The sequence below is a fragment of the Pseudophryne corroboree genome, chromosome 12, assembly GCF_028390025.1.
Source record: "Pseudophryne corroboree isolate aPseCor3 chromosome 12, aPseCor3.hap2, whole genome shotgun sequence".
NCBI classification, from domain to species: Eukaryota; Metazoa; Chordata; class Amphibia; order Anura; family Myobatrachidae; genus Pseudophryne; species Pseudophryne corroboree.
Genome location: NC_086455.1, coordinates 137420723 through 137440193, shown reverse-complemented (window position 1 = coordinate 137440193; position 19471 = coordinate 137420723). Strand labels below are relative to the sequence as shown.

At 44.3% G+C, this 19471-nt stretch overlaps 1 pseudogene; it reads left to right on the top strand.

The window, feature by feature from the left end:
* Window positions 1-8982: 8982 nt before the first annotated feature.
* The window catches only part of LOC134979959 (olfactory receptor 12D2-like), a 22738-nt pseudogene continuing 12249 nt past the window's right edge, over window positions 8983-19471 (top strand).

The window sequence follows — 19471 nt, the reverse complement described above, 5'->3', positions numbered from 1 at the left end:
TCTAAATACTCTCACTATATACATATTTTTCTTACGTCCTAGGGGATAATGGGAATCCATTTAGTACCATGGTGTATAGACAGTTCCACTTGGAGCCATGGACACTATAGAAGTTAGATAACGTGTGCTGGCTCCTCCCTCTATGCCCCTCCTACCAGCCTCAGTTTAGAAAATGTGCCCGATGGAGCCGGTCACATCTCTGGAAGCTCCTGAAGAGTTTTCTGCATTTATTTTTAAAGTTTATTTTCAGGCAGGACTGGATGGCACCAGCCTGCCTGCTTCGTGGGACTTGGGGGGGAATGGCCCAACTCCACTAAGGGTTAATGGTACTGTTCCCAGCTGTCAGGATGCTAGCTCCTGATGGGAACTATTCGCAAGCACCACCATGGCGAGCATACATTCCCGCAGCACGCCACCACCCCTAACAGAGCCAGAAGAAAGAAGAGTGGTGAGTACTAAGCCGGCATCCCAGTTAGCAGGTCGCAGGTCATTATGGCAGCATCAAAGTATGGAGACGCATGGCTTCTAACAGGGCGGACTGAGTCTCCAGACTTAGTGTACAGTAGTGTACACGGTACCCAGACTGGCATTACATCTTAAAAGGAGGCTTACTCCATTTTATGCACTCAGACACATAAAGCCAGTATAAAGAAGATCGTGAAGACCACATGCCATTGAAGGGGTGGGGCTTCACTATGAGCGGATCCAGCAGCTCACAGGCGCCATTTTACCCTACTGCAGCTTCACAGACACTGACTGCAGGGACGCGCAGCTCCTCTGGAAAGCCTCCAGATTACCTCAGTTGTACCAGGATTCATAGCAGGTGGGAGCTTTATACTTGTGTACTAAATCCCTAATCTGAGTACTTACTTAGTTAGTTTAAATGTTGAAGCAAACAAAAATGTTTTTGGGTTGTTTTTTTTTTACACATTTTTCAAATTATTGGTTTTCTAATATTATTTTAGGATCTTCCCTAGGTTGACAATAGCCTCCATGAGCCCCATACAATTCTGCTCCATCAGAGCCACCAGTTTCCTCATTTCTGGTATGAGATCTCCAACCGCTACATCTGTAATGAATGTTTGTAAATAATTCAAAATTAATTTCTCACATTACACAATATATAAGTAAGGTACAAAGCACAGTTCACCAGCTCACTAGCTACAGTAGGTCACGGATGGTCAACGTTTGGCCCTCCAGCTGTTGCTGAACTATACATGCCAGCATGTGCTGCAATTTTGTCTGCAAAATGGCCCTGCTAAAATTGAAGCAGGGTATGGTGGGATGTGTAGTTCATCCAAATCTGGAGTGCCAAAGGTTCCCCGTTTCTGGTATAGGTCCAGGGTCAGCAACCTGCGGCTCTACATCTTCTGTGGAACTACATATCCAAGCATGTCCTGCCTCAGTCATAGCATGCCTTAATACCTAAACTCTGACAGGGAATGTTGGAATGTGTTTTAGCACAGCAGTTGCAGGGACACAGTTTGAAAACACATGTTGTTTTCTATAAATTAAAACCATCTTACAAAGAAATTAGTATTTTAAAAATTACTTAATCTCCACCAATGCTAGGAAATCACCATCAACTCCCTCAGGGATCTCAGCTGCCCACTCTCCTTCGTCAAGTTCTGAAGGGGGTGCTGAAGTTTGGATGTGGGAAGGGTCTTGAAAAGGGGCGGTAGTTTGGATGGGGGAAGGGTCTTTGAAGGGGGGTAGCTTGGATGGGAGAAGGGTCTTGGAAGGGGGGGGGGTAGTTTGGATATGGAAAAGAGGATCAGATTGGGAAGGTGTTGGAATGCTTGATGCAGAGTGGGTGGTTAAGAGGGGGAGGAGGAGGCTGCAGATTGCTGGGGGGGAGGGTGGTTGAGAGGGTGAGGAGGATGAGGAGGAGGATCAATGGGGAGGGTTGTTGAGAGGGGAGGAGGATTGATGGGGAGGGTTGTTGAGAGGGGGAGGAGGATTGATGGGGGGAGGAGGATTGATAGGGGGAGGGTTGTTGAGAGGGTGAGGAGGATTGATGGGGGAGGGTTGTTGAGAGGAGGAGGAGGATTAATGGGGAGGGTTGTTGAGAGGGGAGGAGGATTGATGGGGAGGGTTGTTGAGAGGGGGAGGAGGATCGATGGGGGGGAGGGTTGTTGAGAGGAGGAGGAGGATTGATGGGGAGGGTTGTTGAGAGGGGAGGAGGATTGATGGGGGAAGGTTGTTGCAAAGTGGAGGATTCCTCTGGTTCGGCGTCCTGCCTTTGTGCTGTCCCTAAGATAGAAACACACAAATATGTAATTATGTTTACCTTTTTTCTTCTTTTATTTTGCACACTATTTTTTTTTTATCATATGGTACCATTATGACTTGTTTACTATAAATGTTATCTAGTGATTTAAAAAAAGTTTTTATAAATATATATATATATATATATATATATGTATACTTTAATTTTTTTAAAAATTTTGGGGAGTCCAATTATCATTTTTAATTTTAACACACATACATGGAGCACTGTGCCTTGCCCCTCCACCTGCACCTGTAGGGATCATGCTCCAGCTTGTGCACTTTAATTATACATAACACATAAGTAAACATAGCCTATGCAGGACTATGGTCCTTTTTAAGCATTTCATTGTTATTATCATTCTTGCATTAGTAATGTATATATATATATATATATATATATATATATATGAATGACCACAGTCCATGCACTCTAAACTTGTTTCTAAACCCAAAGTGTCTGTCTACAGCCTTTCTGGAGATTGGCCACACCCCTACACATGGGTCCCTACCACTGCATTACCCAGTGTGTCCTGCATGGCCTTCCCCCACACAGTCTATATGCATACAGTACAGGTCTTATGTGTAATGATGTAATGATGTTTGCTAATATTGTTATGCATTTAAATGCTAAAATACACACAAACACACAAACACAGCTGTTAGTGTGGATTACTCACTTGTGTCGGTGGCAGAGGTTGGACCACCACTGCTACAGTTGGACTATGGTCTGCCGGGTGCAGACCCTCACCCGCAGTACTCTGCGAACCTACGCGTAGGCCACATGCTTCCTTGAATTGGGGATATAGGGCCCCGCATGGCCTTCGCGGTGGTCCATGATGGTGGTTAGGAGCCACAGCTCCCTCATTGAGAATGCTGCAGCTCGCATGGTGCCAAACGGTTTTTTTTCCACATGGGCTAATATTTATACTGTGTGCTAACTGTTGATTGGCCAAAACCTGTCATGGTGTCATCTTCATTAATAAACTTTATCAATATTACTGTATACTAACAATATGTTGTGTGTTCCTCTTGCATATGCATATGCGACTATTTGCGAATGTCATTGCTAAAAACCACAGTGTTTACAAAATAATAACTCACCAAATTTGCCACCACCATTCAGCTAAACAATCCAGGATTGTTTTGTTAGTGTGGCCATGTGCATATGTGAAGTGGACCAAAAATAAAAATACAAAACAAATAAGAGGATTGCATGAGAAATTATTATTCTCAAAATATAAACGCACATTTAAAATGGCAACATTCAAAACTAGTCATTTAAAAAAACTAAGAAATATTAAACATTAACCAGTATATATGTTAACCATACAACACTTTTGTTCATTAGCCATTTTCCTACATATCAAATTCACAGTAAGTTAATTACCTACTCAAAACAAATATAAATATAATATTGATAGGGTAAACCTTTTTGGTGCATTATTTGTAAACTCAAATCTGGATCGTCATATGTTGTACCTTACACAAATATCACTTTAAATACTACCCCAAACACCTGTGTAACATTTTTAGTACATAAGCATACCTGAAATATTCTCTCACTATTCTTGCCCTAAGGGCATGTCCCCGCTGGGCCTCCATACCCCGGATCCTTGTTCGGCCAACCCCTGGCTCCTCATCCTCTCTGGACAATACCTCATTATCAGGTAGCTCCACATGCCTCCTTACAGCAATATTGTGCAGGATTTCACACAGGACCACAATTTTACTTACCATTTTCGGCAAATATATGAGGTTGCCACCAGTGTGGTGGAGCACACAGAAGCGTCCTTTCAGGATGCCAATTGTGCGCTCCACCAGCTGCCTAGTGGCTGTAAGCATGGAATTAAATGCCGTTTGTGGCCCTGGTGTGGGTATGCTGTAAGGAGTCATGAGCCAGGGGGTGCAAGGGTATCCACGATCTCCTGTAAATACACAATACAACCATAAGTAACAAATATGTCCAGCATAACATAACTTTTAAAAAAACAAAAAACATGATGCCAATACAACTCACCCACCCAATAGCCACATGTCTTGGCCTTCCATCAGTATTAATTTTTGCCAGATCCCTGATTGCCTAATGATGTGGGCATCATGTGCACTGCCAGGGTACTTGGCATTCAGGGACAGGATCTGGAGGGATGTGCCACAAACAACCATCACATTCAGAGAGTGGAACATTTTCCGGTTCCTATAGAGTTTTTCATTATGTTTAGGTGCCACAAGTGGCACATGTGTCAAATCCACAACCCCAATAACGTGTGGGAAGCGACTACCCCCTTCCTGGAATTGCCGCTTCAACACAGCTAGGGCCCCCACATCCAATGGCATTGATATGAACTGCTTAATTCTACTGAAAAAAAAGCAGCAATTACGTGCCTCAGTATTTTAGAAAATGCCGACTGTGAGATTCCCACCAGCACCCCAACCACGTGCTGGTAGGAACCTGTGGCGCAGAAATGTGTCAATGCTGGTATTGCTGTAGGATACCGAATTGATGTATCTAGATCACTCTCTACTATTGAGAGGGTTTCTAGAATGACATGAGAGGGCAGCCTATAGCGCCACACAACCTCATTATCTGGCATACCAAAAATGCTGACACGGGTACGGAAAATAGTAGGCCTTGCACGCCTCCGTTGCCTTCGAGGATGAGTGTCAGGTTGGGGTTGGATGGCTTTGGAGCCTAGATATGTGGCAACCAGCATCTTAAAAATGTACACAAATATTGTCAAAACAGCATCCAATGTGTTTAAAACATTACAACGTTTAAATATATGCATAATGAAAGAAACACTTACTTCTGTCTCATAATCCATATCTAAATGTATAACACCAGGAGGAAAGAATAACAACATATTTGGGTTAATATTTAACACAATTTGTTCATAAAATACTAAACCACCTGTTAAACCACCAAAAAACACTTAGCATGCATATACTTACATTAAACATACAATTATCACACAAATATACTTACATGTGTAAAATGAAAATCAAAAATACAGCCAACACCCCACCACCCAAAACACACCTAAGAACATGCCTATACTTACCAGCAGATATATAGAATAGTATCAAAACAATGCAAAAGGCCTGGATAACCAAAAGAAGCCTAATTTGGCAACAAACAAAAAACAAAATAATATGCTCCCTGGAGAAGGGAAAGAGTAAAAAAAAAATAAGAAGCATAATCAGAGAATACTACACTCCACCACCCAAAATACACCTGAGAACATGCATATACTTACCAGCAATAAAGGAAAACAGATTACAATTACAATAAAGGATATCACCACCCAGTGGCGGAACTAGCGAGCGGTGGGCCCAGGTGCGACAAAATTATTTCCCCCCCCCCCCACCACACACACACATCCCATCCAAGTCCACCCCCTCACCCCTGGAGAGGATCTGGTGAGGGGGACCTGCTCAGGGCCAGAGAAGTGGATACCTAGCAACAGTGCCGTAACTAGACATTTTAGCACTGTGTGCAAGAAACGGCATCGGAGCCCCACCCCTGCATGCAAAACAGGGGCTGTGCGCGCCGTAGGCGCGCGCAAAAATACACAGTGGCGTGGCTTCGTGGGGAAGGGGTGTGGCCACAAAATAATACCAATTCATAAAACGGTGCACAGTAGTCTCCATTATTCAAATTACGCCGCACAGTAGCACCACTACACAAGGTAGAGACCCTTTTACACCTTACAGCGGACAGATTCCTCTTTTTACACATTACAGCAGACAGCGTGCACTTTTTACACATAACGGCAGACAGCGTGCCCTTGTTACACATTACGGCAGACAGCATCCCCTTTTTACACATTACGGCAGACAGCGTGCCCTTTTTACACATAATGGCAGACCGCGTGCCCTTGTTACACATAGCGGCAGACAGCGTACACTTTTTACACATAACGGCAGACAGCGTGCCCTTGTTACACATTACGGCAGACAAGGTGCCCTTGTTACACATTACGGCAGACAGCGTGCCCTTGTTACACATTACGGCAGACAGCGTGCCCTTGTTACACATCACGGCAGACAGCGTGCCCTTGTTACACATTACGGCAGACAGCGTGCCCTTGTTACACATTACGGCAGACAGCGTGCCCTTGTTACACATTACGGCAGACAGCGTCCCCATTTTTACACATTACGGCAGGCAGATTCCCCATTTTTACACATTGCGGCAGGAAGATTCCCCATTTTTACGCATAGCGGCAGGCAGATTACCCCTTTTTACACATAGCGGCAGGCAGTCCCCCATTTTTACACATTGCGGCAGGCTGATTCCCACTCTTTATACACATTACGTCAGGCAGTCCCCCCTTTTTACACATAGCGGCAGGCAGTCCCCCATTTTTACACATTGCGGCAGGCTGATTCCCCCTTTTTACACATTACGTCAGGCAGTCCCCCCTTTTTACACATTGCGGCAGGCAGATTACCCCTTTTTACACATAGCGGCAGGCAGTCCTCCATTTTTACACATTGCGGCAGGCTGATTCCCACTCTTTATACACATTACGTCAGGCAGTCCCCCCTTTTTACACATAGCGGAAGGCAGTCCCTCATTTTTACACATTGCGGCAGGCTGATTCCCCCTTTTTACACATTACGTCAGGCAGTCCCCCCTTTTTACACATTGCGGCAGGCAGATTACCCCTTTTTACACATAGCGGCAGGCAGTCCCCCATTTTTACACATTGCGGCAGGCTGATTCCCACTCTTTATACACATTACGTCAGGCAGTCCCCCCTTTTTACACATAGCGGCAGGCAGTCCCCCATTTTTACACATTGCGGCAGGCTGATTCCCCCTTTTTACACATTACGTCAGGCAGTCCCCCCTTTTTACACATTGCGGCAGGCAGATTACCCCTTTTTACACATTGCGGCAGGCAGATTACCCCTTTTTACACATAGCAGCAGGCTGATTCCCCCTTTTTACACATTACGTCAGGCAGTCCCCTTTTTTTACACATTGCGGCAGGCTGATTCCCCTTTTTACACATAGCAGCAGGCAGGCCCAAGAAAGAAAGAAAGAGAAAGAAAGAAAGAAAAAAAGAAGAAAGAAGAATTATACTTACCCTCTCCGCCGGCTCAGGCAGTACTAGGAGGTGGAGGACGGAGGTGAAGGAGGGAGCCGCAGCAGCGCTGTGTTACTGGTGGAGGCGCTGCTGCTGCTGCCCCTCTGCTTCCCTATAGGCTGTTCTCGGAAGACAGCCTATAGTGAAGCAGAGGGGCAGCAGCAGCAGCAGCGCCTCCACCAGTAACAAAGCGCTGCTGCGGCTCCCTCCTTCACCTCCGTCCTCCTCCTTCCCCCATCCGTGCCGCTGCTCCTCTCCTCTCCTCGCCAGGCGGCTCTGCGCTGCGGGCAGTGGTTGCCCGCAGCGCACAGCGGCATGTAATGAGTCAGTTTGACTCATTACATGCTTGGGCCCCTGGACAGAGGCGGGCCCCAGTGCAGTGCTCTGCTTGCACTGCCGGTAGTTCCGCCTCTGTCACCACCACAAACGTAATACAATACATACAAACAAAACCCCAAACAAAAATCGAAAAAAAAAATTGTGATGCATTCGCAAGACAATAAATAACTGCAACGCAACACAATGGAAGAATGCCTTTGTTTCAAACATATACACACAAACAACTTACCTTGAATAGTGAACAACTCATGCACACCTCTCGAACGACTCTCAAACAACTCGCAACTCAGAAACTCCTGCATACACCCACAGACACAGGCTGCATGGAACATGCTTAAATAGTGTGAGCAATCACAGCGTGTGTAACAATTGTGTGTGCATCACCTGTGCTGGTTCACGCAACACCTTGCATATGCAGGTATAAAACCACACCACAGATTCATATGCACATGCTATCAGCATCATGGAACAGGATACAGTGACTGATCCAATGGCTGTTGAGATGTACATGCTCAATCATCTTGGCAAGAAGAAGGCAGCTGACACAATGAGCACGCAGCAACAAACACCTGCCAGTGCAGAGGAGGAATTAACAGAACCCAGTAGTGCCCAAACCCCATCTACTGGCCCACAAACACAAGAAGAGGCTGGTGTGAGGGCCCTGGCTGAGGAACATGTACCACAAACTGAGGAAGAATCTGGCCTAAATAACCAAACCGGGCAAACCCAGCCACAAAGTGTAGAGGAAGGTGGAGATACTTCTGAGGTTGATGCTTCGCAGGCAACAGGCAAAAAGAGAAGATGACAACCCCCATTTACTAAGAGGGAGTTGGGAATTTTGATACCCCAGGCCATTGATAAAATCCATTTTGGAGATAAAAACATGGGTGCTCCAAGGACCAGATCTGGAAAGAAATCACAGACTCTGTTAATACTGTTAGACCAATTGTCCACACACCACAGGAAGTCAGAAGACGGTAAGTGCCTACTTAGCCACAATGTAAAACACTATAGTATGCATTAAATTAGATTTAAGCAGCATTTGTAAAGTCATGTTGCCTGTAGCAACCAATACTATGACATGTGCTGCAAAAGTATGCATCACATTTACTTATGTTTTTTATCTTTTCCTTTCACCCAAACCACAAAACATATGTAGATGGGCTGACTTCAAGTCCCGCCTGAAGCAGAAAAAGGCTGCGCACTGGAACACTTTGAGGGGAACAGGAGGTGGCCCACTCCCTGAGACTGTGGAGTTTACAGACCTGGAGGAGCTGGCGATGGTCTGTGTGTCCTATGAGGAGGTGGCAGGTGTGTCTGAAATAGACACCGACACACCTGCCATGGAAGGTCCACATGCCTTGGCAGGTAAGTTTACAAACATATAGGGGTATATTTACTAACATTCTTAATTCTCCCGATTTGATGGGAGATTAATCACGAATGACATCGAAAGTGTAAAACTGCAACTTTTTGAATTTATTACGGCTAATTTATTAACCTGTCGTATTCTGCATTTTCGTTTTTTCCGATGTCGATGTCATTTGTTTTTTCCCCCAGTGTTTTACGGGAGTGATTAGCAAAACACTGCCGACTTTAACACAATGAATCATGGCCGGATCTGTGAGATCCGTGCTGGGGCTCATTGTGCATCTTTTTTTATAAAATAAAATAGTGTAAAATAAATAAAAAAATTGCGTGGGGTCCCCCCTCCTAAGCATAACCAGCCTCGGGCTCTTTGAGCCGGTCCTGGTTGCAAAAATATGGGGGAAAAATTGACAGGGGTTCCCCCATATTTAAGCAACCAGCACCGGGCTCTGCACCTGGTCCTGGTTCCAAAAATATGGGGGACAAAAAGCGTAGGGGTCCCCCGTATTTTTGAAACCAGCACCGGGCTCCACTAGCTGGACAGATAATGCCACAGCCGGGGGTCACTTTTATACAGTGCCCTGCGGCCGTGGCATTAAATATCCAACTAGTCACCCCTGGCCGGGGTACCCTGGGGGATTGGGGACCCCTTCAATCAAGGGGTCCCCCCCAGCCACCCAAGGGCCAGGGGTGAAGCCCGAGGCTGTCCCCCCATCCAAGGGCTGCGGATGGGGGGCTGATAGCCTTTGTGAAAAGTGAATGATATTGTTTTTAGTAGCAGTACTACAAGGCCCAGCAAGCCTCCCCCGCAAGCTGGTACTTGGAGAACCACAAGTACCAGCATGCGGCGGAAAAACGGGCCCGCTGGTACCTGTAGTACTACTACTAAAAAAATACCCCAATAAAGACATCACACACACACCTTGAAAGTATAACTTTAATACATACATGCACACCTCCATATACACATACTTACCTATGTTCCCACGCAGGTCGGTCCTCTTCTCCAGTAGAATCCATGGTGTACCTGTTGAAAAAATTATACTCACCAAATCCATGGTTGAAGGCTCCTCTGCTGGTAATCCTTTTGTAATCCACGTACTTGTAAAAATAAAAAAAACGGATACCCGACCTCGCACTGAAAGGGGCCCCATGTTTTCACATGGGACCCCTTTCCCCGAATGCCTGGAACCCCCTCTGACTTAAGTCCAAGAAGGTTCCATCAGCCAATCAGGGAGCGCCACGTTTGGCACCCTCCTGATTGGCTGTGTGCTCCTGTACTGTATGACAGGTGGCACACGGCAGTGATACAATGTAGCGCCTATGCGCTCCATTGTAGCCAATGGTGGGAACTTTGCGGTCAGCGGTTGACCGAGAGTAACCTCACCGCTGACCACAAAGTTCCCACCATTGGTTACAATGGAGCGCATAGGCGCTACATTGTAACACTGCCGTGTGCCACCTGTCATACAGTACAGGAGCACACAGCCAATCAGGAGGGTGCCAAACATGGTGCTCCCTGATTGGCTGATGGAACCTTCTTGGACTTGGTAGAACCGAGTTCTACCAATTTGCTGGCGTATTTGACCGATGGTGTATTGATTCGTATTTTTTGGCAAGGACTTCCAAAATATTACGAATGCCCTCATCACTGCCGAGATTTTTGCTTAGTAAATTCCCGAGATGACACTTTGAAGAAAAAACGGCATCTCGGTCAAAATCGGGAGCTTAGTAAATATACCCCAGATTGTCAAGTTTTCTCAGTATAATTGTATGCTTTTTAAAATTATTTAATATTTATTTAATAACTATTGTTTTTTTAAAAACACAGCACAGGAGGGCCATCACAGAAAGCCACAGGAGGATCTCACTGAGGCTCAGGAGGGGGGAGCTAGTGACACCTCCAGTGTGGGCAGGAAATTCCAGCAGACCAGCACCACACTGGCCCCCCCACCCAACCCTCTCGCTCAGAGATTCTGGCTGAGATAGCCAGTCATGGAGTTATAAACACCGAATTCCATGACCAGATGATCTGGGAGGTACGTGAGATGTCCTTTCGGCTCACTGACCTGACCATGTTCGCCAAGGCACGTGCGAACTGAACTCCTAGGTCCAAAAACTAAGCACCACAATTGGACAAGAAATACAGACCATCACTGGGCACCTTGCCCTCAGTGTCAAGGAGGCACCAACACCTGGCCCATCCCCTACCCCTGCCCAGGAACAAGATCCCACTGGGCAGGGCCCTTGAAGGTCAGTGTGCAGACCAACCAGTGACCAACGTCCTCTTCAGGTGGGGTGGAAAAAGAAGAAAAAATTATTTCAATCCAGATGCGGTCACATTTCCCAGCACCCATGTGGTTTGTGTTCTAAAATTGATTATCAATGGCTTGAGGGACCAGAATTAAATCTCCCTCCTGCTAAATGGGGTTTGCTGTCTTCTCTTTTTGGTAGTAGCCTGTGTTGCATTAGCCTGTGAACTTGTCCCACCTTCCTCTTCATATTGTGGTCTGGATAGTTGGGTTTGGGTATCGTGGCCAGAATCTTCTTAAATTTGTCCCACATGTTCCCCAGCCAGGGTTATGACATCAGTCTCTTTTTGTGATTGATGGGCAGTGGATGTGGAGGGGGGTGGGGTGCTTGACTACTGGGTACTGTCTTCCTATTTTGTGCACTGGCAGGTGTTTGTTGCTGGGCCATGTTCTGTTGTTTTTGTTAACAAATGCTATTTTTGTGTAAAAACATTATTAAATATTTTAACACATAGTAAAATTACTTTGAGCCAATATACTTTGGTGTGAAATTGTGTGTTTATTATTGTGGGTGTGTGAAAAGAGTTTCATTGTAGCTAAAAAAAAATAATTGTTTCTTTTACTGTATGTTTGTGAAACTTACATGAAATCATGACATGTTGCTTAGAGAAACATTATTCTTACAAATAAAACATGTATGCTGCTCCTTACACAATATAAGACCACAAAGTTGTTTGGTTACTATGGGCAACATGCCATCTTAAATATAACTCACAACTGTCCTAATTCATCCATAGCAATGTATTAGGTAAAGCAACAGGTAATAACATTATAGGTTATGTTGCATTATGTAGGTAATGTTGTTATATGAAACATAAAACTAATGTAGGAATCAGAAAAACATGGCATGTCTGTGGGTATTTAAGGAAATTAATTAGTTTTTACCACTTATACAATAAACACCATTCCTACACAAAGCAGACATGTGGGACATGGGCAATACACATGTACTTGCTAATAATAAACATGTGTGCTACTTTAATGTGTATGTGTATTATGAAACTCATTTATTAAATTATGTGTACCAAATTCAGATAATCCATTCTATATGCTTAGTGCTGCATTTCCTTCTTTCTCAATAGTCGAGTTCAACGTGATAGTTGCCTGGGGAAAGAAGCTGTTCCTATGTCTGGCAGTCCTCACTAGCCTCGAGCTGTACCACCTGCCAGACAGCAGCCATTGGAACAGGTCATGGGTGGGGTGGGAGCGGTCATTGATGATCCTTTCTGCCCGCTTTGTGACCCTAGCCCAAAAGATGTCTTCAATTGCAGGGAGATTAGTTCATACGATTTTACCAGCAACTTTAGCAATTCATTGTAGTCTGTTTTTGTTGTGAGTCGAGGCCGAGCCAAACCACACTATTATTGAGTTGCTGAGGACAGATTGGATGATTGCCGAATAAAAGAGTATCAGGAGTTCCCGTGGCAGTTTGAACTCCCTAAGTTGACGAAAGAAATGCAGTCTCTGTTGGGCCTTACCCACGATGCCGTCAGTGTTAGCCTGCCACCTCAGATCCATGGCGATCGGGGAGCCTAGAAACCGCAAGAATTCTACTATCTCCACTGCATTGTCCGCAATTGTTAGTGGGTTTACTGAAGGAGGGTGCTTCCTGAAATCAATAATCATCTCAACCATTTAGGATGTATTTAACTATAGATTGTTAGTGTCGCACTAGGTGACCAGTCTCTCAACCTCCTTCCTGTAGGCAGTCTCTACCCCATCCGTAATTAGACCAATTAGTGTGGTGTCATCTGCAAATTTGGGGAGTTTCACCAATGTTTCTTCAGAGGCGCAGTCATTGGTATAGAAAGAGAAGAGGAAGGGAGAGAGGACACACCTTTGTGATGCTCCTGTGCTGGTTGACCTGACCCCAGAAATTAATTTCCCCATCTCACTTGCTGCTCCCTTTCCATTAAGAAATTCACCACCCTGGCGCATAGTAGTACTGAAACACCTAAACCGTGCATTTTAGATCGCAGCTGGGCGGGGATGATAGTATTGAAAGCCGAGCTGCAGTCCACAAACAGGACCCTCGCATAGCCCCTTGGCGAGTCCAAGTGCTGCAGGATGGAGTGCAGAACTGGATTTATCGCATCCTCTGCAGATCTATTTGCCCTGTAGGTGAACTGCAGAGGGTCGAGGAGGAGGTTTACTATGGACTTGAGCTGAGCCAGTACCAGTCGCTCCATCATTTTCATCACCACCGATGTTAGTGCTACAGGACTGTAGTTGTTCAGGTTCCCAGAAGAGGATGGTTTCTTTGGCACTGGGATAATAATGAGCGCTTGAAGCAAGATGGGACCATGCTAGTTTCAAACGTCTTTTTGAAGATGTCCATGAAGACTGGTGCCAGCTGTTCAGCAGATGTTATAAGGGCAGAAGGGGATATGCCGTCTGGCCTTGATGACTTCCTGGGCTCCAGGCCTCTAAATAGCCTTGTTACCTCTGCAACATCTGCATGAAGATTTGGCGTGGTGTCCCGGGGGCTAGAAAAAGTTCCTGCCGTGGCTGCCAACCTACTAGCAGAGAGTAGTGATGAGTTACCTGCGTCATAGGGCTTCTCGAACCTGCAGTAGATAAGATTTTAAATTACAGCGCCCTAGAGTATTAGAATTTTTTTCATTGCACCCCTAGACCAAAAGTCTCTTTTTGAGAAAATGAGAAAGAAATACTGAATTAAGTAAATTGTTTTTATATTAGGGATGAGAGGGTTCAGTTCCCTGAGAACCAAACCTGCCCAAACTTGGGGATCCACGCCCCCGGATCCAAGTCAGGCTCAGTTTTTTGCTCCTGACTCGGATCCAAAAACAGGGCAAAATGTCATCATTCCACTGTCGGATTTAGCGGGTTTTGGATTCCATATATAGTCCCGGTAATCGGCGCCACCTTCACTCTGGACTTGGAGAGATCACAGTAAGGACATGTTCCTTCTGTGCTGTGTGCTGTTTGGGAAGGAGCAAGCAGGGAGAGTGCAAAGCGGGGCAGGAGAGAGTGAAGAGGGGCAGGAGAGAGCAGAGGGGGCAGGAGAGATCAGATAGGTTGTTTTGCAGGAAAGTTGAGTTGGGTATTTTGTCAATGTGTTAGGGCTCTGCGTAGTAGCATACTGTGGCAGTGTATGTATAGAACCAGGTGTTCTCTGTCTATAAGGGGCTGTATACTGCTGTACACTACTGCTATATATCCTCTGTGTGTGATCCAGAGCAAAAAGTATATTTCTGTTGGTGCGTCGCTCAGTGATGACTACCAGTACTGCCGTACACTACTGCTATATATCTGTGTGTGATCCAAAGCAAAAACTATATTTCTATTGGTGCATCACTCTGACTACTAGTACTGTGGCTGCAATACACTACTGCTATATATCTCTGTGTGATCCAAAGCAAAAAATATATTTATATTGGTGCGTCACTCAGTTACAAATACCAATACTGCCGTACACTACTGCTATATATCTATGTGTAATCCAGAGCAAAAAATATTTCTATTGGTGCATCACAATGACTAATGGTACAGCGGCTGCCGTACACTACTGCTATATATCCTCTGTGTGTAATGCAAAGCAAAAAATATATTTCTATTGGTGTGTCACTCCTTGACAACTACCAGTACTGCCATATATTACTGGTATATATCTGTGTGTGATCCAGAGTAAAAAATATATTTCTATTGGTGCATCATTATGACTACTAGCACAGCGTCTGCCCTACACTACTGCTATATATCCTCTGTGTGTGATCTAGAGCAAAAATATATTTATATTAATGCGGCACTATGACTACTAGTACAGCAGCTGCTGTACACTACTGCTATATATCCTCTGTGTGTGATCCAGAGCAAAAAATATATTTATATTAATGCATCACTATGACTACTAGTACAGCGGCTGCCATATACTACTACTATATATCCTCTGTGTGTGATCCAGAGCAAAAAATATATTTCTATTGGTGCATCACTCAGTCACTCAGTGCATGAGAAATGGAGGTAAAACAAGTGAAAGATCAGGAACCACTTACTACTACTAGTGCTGAATCTGCTGCTACTAGTCATGACAACAATGGAATTCCATCAACATTATCGGTTAAGGCCGATAACCAGTGGCATACAGGGCATGTAAAGTCAAAGAAGAAATATTTGAAGGTGATTAAAAAAAATAAAAAATGTAAGTTTGTAGAAGGGAAAAGTAAAATTGGAAATATGCCATTCACTACACGAAGTTGCAAGGAAAGGCTAAGGCCTTGGCCTTTGTTTATAACTGGTGCTTCTGCAGCTCATAATGATAATGTAAACCCTCCTCCCTGTATAAGAGTTAAAAAAAAGGAAACTTGTAAAGGCACAGGAACCTAGTGTGCATTCAAAAATATCACAAATTCCCAAGGAGAGTCCAAGTGGGTCAACGGTTGCCATGTCTAACTGTACTGTGCTGGAAGAGGAGGATCCTTCCTCCATATGCACACCCTTTGCAAGTGCTCAGAGGAGCAGTGCCAGTTCATTTGCTGACATTGGGATTGAGGATGTCACTAAAGAAATACACCAGGATGAGGAGGATATTAGTGTAGCTGGCACTGAGGAGGAAGTTGACGATGAGGATTCTGATGGTGATGTGGTTTGTTTGAGTAAGGCACCAGTTGAGACAGTTGTTGGCCATGGGATGAAAAAGCACATTGTCATGCCTGTGCAAAATACCAAAATATTTAACTCTTCGGTGTGGAATTATTTCTCCATAAATCTAGACAACAAGTGTCAAGCTATGTGTAGCCTTTGTCAATCCATCATAAGTAGGGGTAAGGACGTTAACCACCTAGGAACATCCTCACTTATATGTCACTTGCAGCGCATTCTTCAAAAGTCAAATTCAGAAACTTTGGCTAGGAGTGTGACCAGTCCAGTGACACCTAGCTCCTTTTCCTCTGTTGTATCCAAGTGCCTGCAATCCACACCACCAACACCCTTATTGTCAATTTCCTCCTCAATCATGATCAGCGGTAGTCCTGTAGGCCATGTCATAGGCATGACTGACTCCTCTCTTATCCAGGATTCCTCCAGAGGATCCTTGAGTGCTACGCCTACTGATGCTGCTGCTGTTGTTGCTGCTGGGAGCCAATCTTCATCCCAGAAGGGGAGCAGGCAGTCCACTTGTACTACAGTAACAAAGCAATTGACTGTTCAGCAGTCCTTTTAGAGGTAAATAAAGTATGACAACAGTCACCCAGTTGCAAAGCGGATTACTGAGGCCATTACAACTATGCTGGTGTCAGACATGCGTCCAGTATCCACCATTAGTGCAGTGGGATTTAGAAAGATGATGGACATACTGTGTCCCCGGTACCAAATTCTGTCTAGATTCCACTTCACTGGACAAGCAAGTCCCAGACTGTACAAGGACATTACAAAAAGTGTCAATAGTGCCCACAGAAATGTCAGAAAGGAGTGGGAATGCACCTGACTGAAGCGCAGTGGAGAATAATTTCCATTTTGTGCAAGGTTCTCAAGCCCTTCAAACTTGCCACATGTGAGGTTTGTTCAGACACTTCCAGCTTGAAGGCTCCCCTCAGAAGGCTTTTACAAAAGCAGCTGTAGAAAGTGAAAGAGGAGTTGAAATGGAGTGATTCCACTGAGTATGTTGGACTTGTGGATGAAGTCCTTCATTCACTTTGCTAGGATTCAAGGGTAGTCAATCTGCTGAAATCAGAGCACTACATTTTTACCTCCATACTTAATCCTAGGTTTAAAGCCTAAGAGTGTTTCTGGTAGACACAAATCTGCAGAGGTGCAAAGACCTGCTGGTAAGAAAATTGTCAGCTCAAGCAGAACATGACACAGTAACATCTCCTTCATTTTCTCTGGCAACTACGGCTGTGAGGAGAAAACTCAATTTTTCTAAGAGACCCTCTGGCGGTGATGCATATCAGTCAGGAACAAGTTTTGACATCTGGTCCGGACTGAAGGAGCTGCTTACAATTACTGACATGTCTACTGTTACTGCATATGATGCTATCACCACTGAAAGAATAATTGACAACTATTTCACTGATAGTATTCAAATAGGCATGTCAGACAGACCATTTCAATACAGGCAGGAAAATAAGGCAATTTGGAGACCCTTGCACAAACTGGTTTTGTTTTACTTACGTTGTCAACCCACCAGTGTGTACTCAGGAAGAGTTTTTAGCACAGTCGGGAACTTTGTCAGCTATCGGCATAGGAGGTTACTACCCCAAAATGTGGAAAAGATGATGTTCATCAAAATGAATTACAAATTCCATTAGGAGGACCCTTACCAGCAATTACCTCCACAAAGTACAGAGGGACCTGTGATGGTGGATTCCAGTGGGGATGAATTAATAGGCTGTGAATACGAGGATGTACACACTGATGGGGGTGAGGAATCGGAGGATGATGATGACATCTTGCTTCTGTAGAGCCAATTTGTGCAGAGAAAGATTAATTGCTTCTTTTTTTCTGGGGGCCCAAACACACCAATCATTTCAGCCACAGGTGTGGGGGTCCCTGTCACTGAAATGATTGGTTTGTTAAAGTGTGCATGTCCTGTTTATACAACATAAGGGTGGGTGGGAGGGACCTCTTTTGTTTGCATTATGTGCTCTTTGGAGCATATTTTGGGCATAGTTTGTAAAACTGCCATCCTGTCTACCACTGCAATGCCACTCCTAGATGTGCCACATGTTTGAACTGCCCACTTCTGTCTCTTAGCTTAGTCATCCAGCTACCTCGGTGCAACCTTTTGGCCTATAAACAATATTGTGAGGTGTTCATAATAGACTGGAAATTAATATCATTAAAGTTAATAATACTGTAGGAACAAAAACACCCCCAAATTCTGTTATTTTAGCTGTTTTGATTTTTAAAAAAAAATCCAGATCCACAACCAAACACGGCAAAGGTGGTTTTGGCAAACACCCCTAGTTTATATATTATCCTTAAGTTCAGTTGTGTGGTGAAGGACAAGATTTGCTTTTGTTTGTCCACATATTTTTTGATTGGCAGCCATCAGCAATAGCTTTGCCTATTACATTGACCTTAAAGAATTTAAATTGGACCTGGACCACCAATCCAAGGCACTCCTTGAAGTGTTCCAATACACCCCAGAGTGCCACAGCACACAGTTTGAGAACCACTGCCATATATCATTTCATATGCAGATTTTTACACCCAGTGGATGGGATTAATATATAATGACAAAGGTAGATGCAAACTAGGAAATTCCATCCCTGCATAACTGAACGCAGAGATCGGAACTATTAAAATTGGTCACTAGAGGCACATCATCAGTTGCAATAATTATCCATGGGTTTCGGCCCAATGGAACGTATAAAGGAAGTGGGTAGTACTTCCGATTATTGTGCAGTAGAACACAGATACCAGAAGTTTGCCCCAAATACTACAAGCAAAATACTAATCACTGAAGTCAATCAAATTGGTGATTGTCAGGAACTCCTGTTACTACAGAAACCCGACCCCGAACCGGAAGTAACCCACAATTAATAAACGTATTCGTTTTTAATCTAATTTAAAGGTTTACAATATTTTTTTTATCAGATAGATGGGTTTGCAGGATGGAGTGAGGACCAACATACCATTGTATATTTTATAACTAATAATGTAAGTGAGGAATTGTTCTTTTCCACCTGATGAGGGGTTGGACCCAAACAGTTATATATTCTACCTGCTGGGAGCAACCAGCACTATTTTGAAAAAGACCCTGGGAGGTTGAAACACATTGATACAGTACTGTGGACTTTTTTTTATAGACTTTTCTTCCCGACTGAGTTCCCATCTAAACACCCACTGGTGAGACATAACGGGGTTTTACATCTATTTACCCAGTGGTGTTGCAGTGATGTGGTTTTTAAACCACTGGTGTCAGTTTTATTTTTGGATACCATTGATGTCATTTTATTGTTTGGAAACTTGGAATAAAACTTTTTATGAATTTTAGGGTACTGTGGTGATCGTTTTGAGAAACAAGGAAAAACTAAGAAACTGTTACGTGAGGATCCACATCAAATCAGATGTAAGCATACACGTGAGCAAATTTCAATTAATAATGGTGACCCTCTATCAATAG